Here is a 10,632-nt window from a genome sequence, read left to right as displayed (position 1 = left end):
CCCCCCATTGTGAAACCAGAAATGTCTCCAGACATTGCCAGACGGCTTCTAAAAGACAAAAATCTCCCCTCCTGGAGCATGGCTTTGGAGGATAGCAACCCCGAAATTGCAGTCCTGACTGCTATGTGACCTTGGGCGGGCTCCTTACCCACCTGGGCCTCAGTACCCACCTGGGCCTCCGTGTCCTCCTGGGCGAAAGGGGAATAATCCTACCTTCCTGGATTGTTGGGAGAATATGGAGGGCAATAGGAACTCATATGTATTAGGTGCTCAATAAATAGTACTCCACTTTTCTCTGGAATCCATCTGCATTGGATTTGTCTCAGAATTCTAATGGCGATGCCAATTTAGAGCAACACTTGAAGTTGTTTAAAAAGGGCCTATGCTCCTTTTTTTTTGAGACAGGGTCTCACTCTGTCGCTCAGGCTGGAGTGCAGTGGCGCGATCTTGGCTCACTGCATCCTCTGCCTCCCAAGTTCAAGTGATTCTCCTGCCTCAGCCTTCCAAGTGGCTGGGACTACAGACGTGCACCATGCCCAGCTAATTTTTATATTTTTTTGGTAGAGATGGGGTTTCACTGTGATGGCCAAGCTGGTCTCAAACTCCTGGCCTCAGGTGATCTGCCCACCTCAGCCTCCCAAAGTGCTGGTATTACAGGTGTGAACCTGGCCTAAAAAGGGCCTAAGATCTTTTTTTTTTGAGACGGAGTCTCGCTCTGTTGCCCAGGCTGGAGTGCAGTGGCGCAATCTCGGCTCACTGAAAGCTCTACCTCCCGGGTTCACGCCATTCTCTTGCCTCAGCCTCTTGAGTAGCTGGGACTACAGGCGCCCGCCACCACGCCTGGCTAATTTTTTGTATTTTTAGTAGAGACGGGGTTTCACCGTGTTAGCCAGGATGGTCTCGATCTCCTGACCTCGTGATTCGCCTGCCTCTGCCTCCCGAAGTGCTGGGATTACAGGCGTGAGCCACCGCGCCCGGCCTAAGATCTTTTTAAAGTCAAAGTTACTCCTCTCAAGAAAGAGGACAGAATTCCTTCATAAACTGCACTGATCAGCATCTGCCCCCCTTGAGCTCCCTGTCCCTGACTGCCATGCAGGCTCTGACCCATCCCTGCTTCATTCTTGGCCAAGCGCCTAGTGTAGTGATGTTTCACTTTGGCTTGTCATTGGGGTCAAGGAGGAGGATATTTTTAATATTTCAGAAGCCCAGCGGCACCTGACTGATTAAATCAGAATCTGTAGAGAAGGAGCCATGTGTTGGTTTTTATTTTTTCTTTTTTTTTGAGACGGAGTCTTGCTCTGTTGCCCAGACTGGCGTGCAGTGGCACAATCTCAGCTCACTGCAACTTCTGTCTCCTGGGTTCAAGTGGTTCTCCTGCCTCAGCCTCCCGAGTAGCTGGGATTACAGGCATGTGCCACTACGCCCGGCTAATTTTTGTATTTTTAGTAGAGATGGAGTTTCTCCATGTTGGCCAGGCTGGTCTCAAATTCCCTGACCTCAGGTGATCTGCCCGCCTTGGCCTCCCACAGTGCTGGGATTACAGGCGTGCACCACCATGCCCAGCCGATATTTCTTAAAGCTACTAGTTGATCTCATTGTGTGACCAGGTTCAAGAATCAGTGGCCTTTGAGCCACTCACTCATGTCCAAGAAAGTGCTTCCCATGCACACCTGTGCTTCTGAGCTCATGCCTGAAAGTTTAGGTGAGGGTGAGCTTTCATCTGTCCCTCAGGTTCCGGAAGGTGCTCATTCCGGTCCTGGCTCCATGGCTTTCCACTTAGATGGCTTCTCAGCCTCCTCATCTTGGGGATAGTACCATTAATACCAGCCCTATCTACCCCCTTCCTTTTCAACAGAAGTTATAAAAATAAAATGAGAGAGTATCGGTAAAAGATGTTCTGTAAACCAGAGGACACTGCACCCAGGACTAGCACACAATAATACAGACTTTGATGTGGTGGTTAATTTTGTGTATCAACTTGACTGGGCCATGGGTTGCCCAGATGCTTGGTCAAACATTCTGAGTGTTTCTATGAGGCTGTTTTTGAAAGAGATTAACTTTTACATTGGTAGACTGAGTCAAACAGACCCCTAATGTGAGTGGGTCTCATCCATTCAGTTGAGGGCCTGAATAGAACAAAAAGTCTGACCTCTCCCAAGTCAGAGAATCCTTCCTACCTTCAGACTAGACCTGAAATATCAGCTCTTCCTGGATCTCAAGCATGCTGGCCTTTGAATGGAAATGATACCATTGGTTTTCCTGGTGCTCTGGCCTTCAAACTCAGGCTGGAATGAAACCATCAGCTCTCCTGGGCGTCCAGCTTGCTGACTCACCCTGCATATCTTGGGACTTGCCTGCCTCCATCATTGAATGAGCCAATGCCTTATAATCTCTTGAACACACACACAGTTGGTTCTGTTTCTCTGGAGAAACCTAATACACTTGATGAAAATGAATGTAGGTGTCCCAGTGCTCCCTGCATAGGGGGTGCAGGGTTCAGCTTGCTCTCTAGAACTAAGCCCAACATGGAACTTAGAAGTTGGAGTAGGGGCTACTCAGGTACCCCACCCCCCACAGACTCCTCCGTGGTGGCTGGAACCCGATCTTAGCTGCCCTGGGCATGCTGTTCATCAGCTTTCCCTGTCCCAGTGGTCTGGGCCATCTAGAAGACTCTCCTGGGCTTAGTCAGGTACAGGGGTCTTCTCCCTGCTTCACTCCCTGGGCAGCAGGCTGGCTGGCCTCTGGGAAGACAGGTTCACTTAAACCAAAGGGGATTGAGGCTTAAATTACAGGCCACACACACACAGGTGTGTGCTTATTTCCGGTATACAGGCAGTCCCCCAACAAAGAGGGAGGGTCTGAGGTCCTAAGGATGAGGAGGATGAGGTCTGATTCTCCTTTAAGCAGCCTCTGGTGCCTGGCGTGGTGTTTATACACCGAGTGGACACTGCTCAGCAAGTGTGGGTTAAGTACACGGGAGCTGGGGAGGCTGTGGCCGTGGGTGTGAAGGGGCTGGGTGGGGGTCCATCCGCTGCAGGGTAGAGTTGGAATGAAGTCAGAGGAGAGAGTGGTGGTTAAGAGCAGGAGCCTGGCTGCCAGACAGTGCTTGCTTTGAGTTCCAACTCTGTGGCTTGCTAGAAGTATAAATGTGGACATGTCCCTTAAATTCCAAGCCTCAGTTTTCATCTTCTATAAAATGGGGATGACAATGGTGTCCACTTCAAAGGATGGTGGTATGGATTGAAAGAGGTCATACATGTAAAACCCTCAGCCCCATGACTGGAGGAGCATGGTAGCTGCTCCTCAAAGCCTCTAGGGCCAGATCTAGAGGTCAGGGCGCTGGGCTGTGCTTCCCAACCAACCTGGCCTCCGTTTTCCTGTAGGCTCTGGCCCCTTTCATCTGCAGTGCACAATGATTTACCACTGGGAACTGCTGGAGGGAGTTGAGGGAGGAGAGGGGTTGGAATGACATTTGTAGGATCCCCCTTTGTCAGGGCTCCAAGATCCTGAGATGCTAAGACGGAAAAGGTCTAAGAAGAATTGGCAGTGACTTGGTATTTTCGGAGCAGCTAAATCAAGGCTGGCACCCCAGATCCTTGCTGCAGGCCTGAATATTTTTTTGGCAGGAGGCTAAATTGTCAATCCCCCTCCCCCTACGTTGGGGTCCTGAATTAGACAGCACCCCCCCACCCCCGCTCCGCCAACACACACACACACACACACACACACACACACACACACACACACACACCCCACCACCACTACCACCACCGACTCCTGCAGGGCCAGGTGCCAGGGATCCCCACAGTTTGTAAATGTAATCAACCTTGAGGTTTCTCACTTCCACAGGTGCAATTAGCATGCCCATCTGCTAATCCCTGATTAATGGTGTTTACAAACATGGGGCTCCACTGCAGAGCCGCTCAGCCACTCCCTCCTGGGGTTGTGAGGCAGGGGTCTTCCCCGCAACCTCTCCCCACTTCTTCAGGCCTCCTCACCAGCCGGAACCCCTCTGCCTCTCCTTCCCCAGGCAGTGAACAGAGCTGGAGGTCCCTCCTCCTCCTCCCCCGAGCTTTCTGGCCCCTTCTCAGTGTACACATGTGGAAGCAGAGAGCAGGGAAAGCAGACAGGGAGGCTTGGCGGCAAGGCCAGGATCCTACTCATCCCTGTCCCACTGATTCAGTCTACCAGTGTCTTTCTTCCCAATTCTGAACTTCAAGGATGTGTACTGGGCATGCTGCCTTTATTCACCACTCAGCTCCAGCCCTGAGGCCACACATACATGTCCCCCTGCAGGAGTTCTCGGTGGGTCAGAAGTCCGGTACCAAAAGCAGGATGTCAGACAGTGCCGGGTCCACATGTGGGCCCTACCTTAGGCAAGTCACTTACCCTGATTGAGCCTCAGTTTCTTAATCTGTCAAATGGAGATAAGAATACTACTTACCATGTAGGCTTAAGGTTTGTATGTGAGGATTAATGATGGGATACATGAAAAAGACAGCACAGTGCCCGGGACACAGTAGGTGTTCAATAAATGTGGGCTTTTAATTGCGATGATGATGATGACAATGATGATGATGATGATGAAAGGAGGCTTTTGAAGCTAAAAAAAAAAAAAATGCCCAAGAATGCCTCCTCCTCCTCTCACCCCGCTCTCTGGGGGGAAGGGCAGGTCCCAGCTCATTACTGGTGGGGGCTGCATAGGGGGAGGTGTCAGATTGGAATCACTCCTGGGTCTGTTTGCAGCTTCCCTGTTTCATTAACACCTCCCTAGTGGTCTTCAGCTCATCCTGCTGGGGGAGGTGCTCCAGAAAGTTCTAACGGCCTCCTACCCAGCCCAGAGCTCAGTGCCTCTCACTTCTGGGCCTGTGCGCCAGGTGACATAGAGGCAGTTTTATGCTGGCCGCTGACCAGAGGTTGTCACTGTCCCCCTCTCCTGAGGGTCCTGGAAACCTGGTCAGGGGACGAAGCACCTGGAGCGGATCCTTCCTTTTATCCTCTTCCCTCAACCTCTAATCCATAGGTTTTAATCCCCCATCTCCTGGGCATCGCAACATGGCCACTTTCCCTTCCTTCAGAATCCCCGTGTGAACAGGGCGCAGTCTCAGGTTCCCATCCCACCCGTCTCTTGCTAGCTGGATGCCCAAGGCAAGATACTTGTCCTCTAGGACATTTAGTTGTCTCTTCTGTAAAATGAGGATGTCATACCTCACAGGGGGTTAGCACAGTGCCCAGTAAATTGTAAACTCTCAATAATTGGAAAATATTGTAGTTATTTTATGGGCAAAACAACTGCTCTCAAAGCTATCTTTTTAAATCGCAGAACTGTGTGTAGCCCATTGGGGGTGGGTGGAAGGGGAGCAGGGCCAGAGCCTGAGGACCATTAGCACCTCCAGAGAAGCTGGAAAGGGCACGAGTTCTGCCTCCCAGTTAATTGGCTCAGCTCCTTCCCCAGATTGGGAAAGGGAGAGGGGCTGCTCTTTGAATCAAGACCAGGAGATTTCTACCTCAGGCTCTGCAAAGGCTGCTTTGAAACAGGACTCCTCCTGACTGCACTCCAAGGATTTTTATGGAAATGCCTGTCCTTTGCCCCTGCCGTGTGCCCTCTCGGTCACACTATTCCATTTCAGAGGACACCCTTCACCAGCTGCTGTGGGCCGGGGAGGAGGGGCTGGGCCTGTCTTTCTCCTGCCCTATCTGCAGCCTGGCCCTTCTCCCCCTCGGACTCCGGCTTTCTTGCTAAGGTTTGTAGGCATCAGAAGGGAGATTCCATGAGAAGCAGTACCTTTGTGGTTTATCTGCAACCTGAGAAAAAAATCCATGGGCTGGCCGGGCGCAGTGGCTCATGCCTGCAATCTCAGCACTTTGGGAGGCCGAGGTGGGCGGATCATGAGGTCAGGAGTTTGAGACCATCCGGGCCAACATGGAGAAACCCCATCTCTACTATAAATACAAAAATTAGCTGGGCATGATGGTGGGCGCCTATAATCCCAGCTACTCAGGAGGCTGAGGCAGGAGAATCCCTTGAACCCAGTAGGCAGAGGTTGCAGTGAGCTGAGATCGCGCTATTGCACTCCAGCCTGGGCAACAAGAGCAAAACTCCGTCTCAAAAAAAATAAAAAAAAAATAAATAAATAAATAAAAATAAATAAAAATTCATGGGCTAAACAGCTCCCTTTAGAAAGAGGAAACTAAGCCAGGCGCGGTGGCTCATGCCTGTGATCCCAGTACTTTGGGAGGCTGAGGCAGGTGGATCACCTGAGGTCAGGAGTTCAAGACCAGCCTGGTCAACATAGTGAAACTTCATCTCTACTAAAAATACAAAAATTAGCTGGGCATGGTGCATTCCTGTAATCCCAGCTACTCGGGAGGCTGAGGCAGGAGAATCACTTGAACCCGGGAGGCAGAGGTTGCAGTGAGCTGAGATCACGCCACTGTACTCCAGCTTGGGCGACAGAGTGAGTCTGTCTCAAACAACAACAAAACTTTCTTGCAGGCCCCCTGCTCCCTACAACTGCAGACACATAAGCCCTTCCCGCCCTCTAGGAATATCCCTGCCCCACTTAGACCTCCCAGCAGGAATCAGCCTTACTGATTTTGTATTCCCAGGTCCCACCACAGGGCCAGGCACGTGCTGGGTGTTTCACAATGATGCATGAACAAGTGAATAAGTCCTGAGGTTGGAGGCTGATTGCCTCCCCTTCCTCTTCTCTGCAGTGGGCTGGAGGGGCAGATCCCTGAGCATGCCTCCAGCCGGCCTTGACCTTCCACTTTCAAGCAGTGTCAGAGGAGGCAAGTCAGAAATCATCCCCAGCCACAGCTGGTCTTGCTTCTCTGAAACAAGGGAGCTAATTGAGGCTGAGGAGACGCTTCACAGACTCCCTCAGCCCCTCAGCTCTGCAGAGACCCACCTGTGCCAGACTTTCCGTCGACAGCCCCTTGCATAGATAGGGGTACCAACCTGGGTCAGGCACTGTGCATGGGGCTGGATCTTGTCTGAATCAGAGCCCTGAGGCCGACACGCACTCTAACAACAGTCTCGCTTCAGTGAGTATGCAACCTGGAAGCCGTGTGCTTGGAACAGGAGGAGGAGTGATGTGGTGATGATGATGGTACTAACATTTGTTATGCACTTACCATGGGCTTACATGCCTCATCTTGTTTCCCTTACCATACTTTCGTTTGTTTGTTTGTTTTCTTTTATAGACAGGGTCTCGCTCTGTTGCCCAGGCTGGAGTGCAGTGATGCAATCATAGCTCACTGCAGCCTCCAACTCTGGGCTCAAGTGATCCTCCCACCTCAGCCTCCTGAGTAGCCTCCTTAGCCACTATGCCCAGCTAATTAAAAACATTTTTGTTGTTGTTGAGACGGGATCTCGCTATGTTGCCCAGGCTGGCCTTGAACTCCTGAGCTCAAGTGATCCTCCTGCCTTGGCCTCCCGAGTAGCTGGGATTACAGGCATGAACCACCGCCCAGGCTTCCTGAGTTATCTTGACAAGCTCTAAGTGGGGCATTCCAGTGGAGGTGCTGGGAGGCACCTCCATCCAGTTTCCCACTGGCTTTAGCTAGTGTTCTAGGCTGGGAGCCCAGAAGTGACAGCTCAGGGCTACTGTGGGGTGCTGCAAAGAGCCTTGGCCCCACTGCTCCCAGATTTGAAGGCTCAGGCCTGGGGTGAGTTTCTTAACCTCTGAGCTTAGTTTCCTCCCTGTAAGATAGAGCCAATAACTGCTTTCACCCACGGTTGTGCTGGGAGGCTTGAGAGATGATGCCCTTGGCATATGGTAGACCTTCAATAACCCTTCCTTCCTTTCCATCTTTTTTTTTTTTTGAGACGGAATCTTGCTCTGTTACCCAGGATGGAGTGCAGTGGCCTGATCTCTGCTCACTGCAACCTCTGCCTCCCAGGTTCAAGTGATTCTCCTGCCTCAGCCTCCCAAGTAGCTGGGATTACAGGCACCCACCATGACCACACCTGTCTAATTTTTGTATTTTGAGTAAAGGCGGGGTTTCACCATGTTGGCCAGGCTGGTCTCGAACTCCTGACCTCAAGTGATCCACCCGCTTTGGCCTCCCAAAGTGCTGGGATTACAGGCATAAGCCACTGCGCCCGGCCAACCCTTCCTATCTTGCCTCTTCCTTCTTCTCAGCAGCCTCCCTCTGTGTCTGCCCCTTTGCCCTTCCTAGCCTGGGGTCTGGCATCTCCTCCCCCTTCACCTCTGCCTCTGGTTTCTGATGAGCTCTGTCCTGTCTGCCTGCCCTGGCTGGGTCACTGGGGGCTCTTTGCTGTTGCTCCCTCTCTGAGGCTGTGTCTGCACACCATGCCTGGACCTCTCCTTCCCTCTCCCCACCGGCTTCCTGTGCCCTCGGGGCTGATCGATAGCAGCCGCTGGTTATCGATTGGGGTGGGTGTTCAAGTGTGACTGCCGCAGGCTGATATTGATGGGCAGAATTGGTGCTGAGGTCCCAGTGGAGCAGCAGCTGGGCAGCCTGGGGCTTTAGGGGGAAGTGGGGTTCTCCCCCCACACTTGAGGGGACCTGGGAGTGGGAGTCCTTAAGGGGGCAGACACCACAATGATGAGATTTGGGGCTGGGGGCAGAGGGCCTCTAAGGACAGAACGCCAAGGCTTAGCTTAGGCTGTCATTCATCAAGTATTTATTGAGCACCTACTATGTGCCAGCTGGGGATATAGCAGTGAGCAAGTCAGCAACAACCAATAAGTAAAATTATATAGTATGCCGTAAGAAAAGTAGAGCAGGGAAAGGGGACATAGAGCCCCGTGGTTGGGAGAGGACACAATTTTAAACAGGGGGACTGTAAACAAAGGCCTGGAGAAAGGGCAGGAGTGAATCCCCAAGAGCATTTCAAGCAGTGAAACTCTTAAGTGCAGAGGCTTCTGGGTGGGAGTGTGCCTGGTGTGCTCTAGGCCAGTGTGGCTGGAGGGAGGTAAGGAGTGGGGACAGTGAGAGGAAATGGGACAGACAGAGAGGTCACGGAAATAGAGGCTGGGTGCCACTGGGAGCGGACAGCCCAGGGCTGGAAGCTGCCCAACTCCAACCTGCACAGCCTCTGTACAAGGGTAGCTTCCAGAACATGGTTCCAGAGCCAACTGACAAGGTCCCAGACACTTTACCTGCTTTGTCAATGAGATCGTGTGAATTAGGTTCTATCATTACCCTGTTGCAAGGCTGGGGAGACTGAGGCTCAGAGACATTTGACAACTTGCCCCAGGCCATGTGACAGAGCTGGAACTCAAACCCAAGTCTGACTCCAAAATTGTGGCTTTTGTTGTTATTGTCTTAGCTGTTTTTAAGTGTACCAGTCAGTAGTGTTAAGTATATTCACATTGCTGTGCAACAGCTCTGCAGAGCTCTTTTGCCTTACAAAATGGAAACTCTACCCTTTAAACCGCAGCTCCCCATCCACCACCCAGCCCTTGGCAAACACCATTCTCTGTTCTGTTTCTATGAATTGGACAACTTTAGATACCGCATAGAGTGGAATCATACAGCATTTGTCTTTTTGTGACTGGCTTATTTTAGCATCATGTCTTCAAGGTTTGTCCATATTGTGGCATGTGACAGAATTTCCTTCCTTTTTAAGACTGAATAATATTTCATTGTCTGTATACACCACATTTTGTTTATCCATTCATCCATCAATGGGCACCTGGGTTGCTTCTGCCTCTTGGTTTTTTTGAATAATGCTGCTAGGAACTTGGGTGTGCAAATATCACTTCAAGATCCTGCCTTAGGCCAGGTGCAGTGGCTCATGCCTGTAATCCTAGCACTTTGGAAGGCCAAGGTGGATGGATCACTTGAGGTCAGGGGTTCAAGACCAGCCTGGCCAACGTGGCAAAACCCCATCTCTACTAAAAATACAAAAATTAGCCAGGTGTGGTAGCGCATGCCTGTAATCCCAGCTACTTGGAAGGCTGAGGCAGGAGAATTGCTTGAACCTAGGAGGCAGAAGTGCAGTGAGCCAGGATCGCACCAGTACACTCTAGCCTGGGCAACAGAGTGAGTCTCAAAAAGAAAAAAAAAAAAAAAAAAAGACCCTGCCTTCAGTTCTTTTGAATATATACCCAGAAGTGGGATTGCTGATCCGATAGTAATTCTATTTTTAATTTTGTGAGGAATTGCATACTGTTTTCCATAGTAGCTGCACCATTTTACACTGTACCCAACAGTGCTCAAGGGTTCCAATTTCTCCACATCCTCAATAAGACTGGTTATTTTCTGTCTTTCTGATGGTGGCCATCATAATGGATGTGAGGTGGCATCTCCTTGTGGTTTTGATTTACATTTTTCTGGTCATTTGTGATGTTGGGCATCTTTTCGTAGGCTTGCTGGCCACTTGTGTGTCGTCTTTGGAGAAATGTCTATTCATGCTCTTTGTTCATTTTTAAATCAGGTTGTTTACTTTTTTGCTATTGAGTTGTAGGAGTTCCTTATATATTCTGGATATTAACCTCTTATCAGATATAAGATTTGCTAGTATTCTCTCCCATTCTGCAGGTGGCCTTTTCACTCTGTGGGTTGTATTCCTGGATGCACAGTTTACATTTTGATGTAATCCTATTTTTCTACTTCTGCTTTTGTTACCTGTGCTTTTGATGTCATAAGAAGTCATTG

This window comes from Pongo abelii, chromosome 19 (assembly GCF_028885655.2).
Source record: "Pongo abelii isolate AG06213 chromosome 19, NHGRI_mPonAbe1-v2.0_pri, whole genome shotgun sequence".
Lineage (NCBI taxonomy): Eukaryota > Metazoa > Chordata > Mammalia > Primates > Hominidae > Pongo > Pongo abelii.
The sequence above is the reverse complement of the archived record's forward strand: the minus strand, read 5'-3'. Positions refer to the sequence as shown.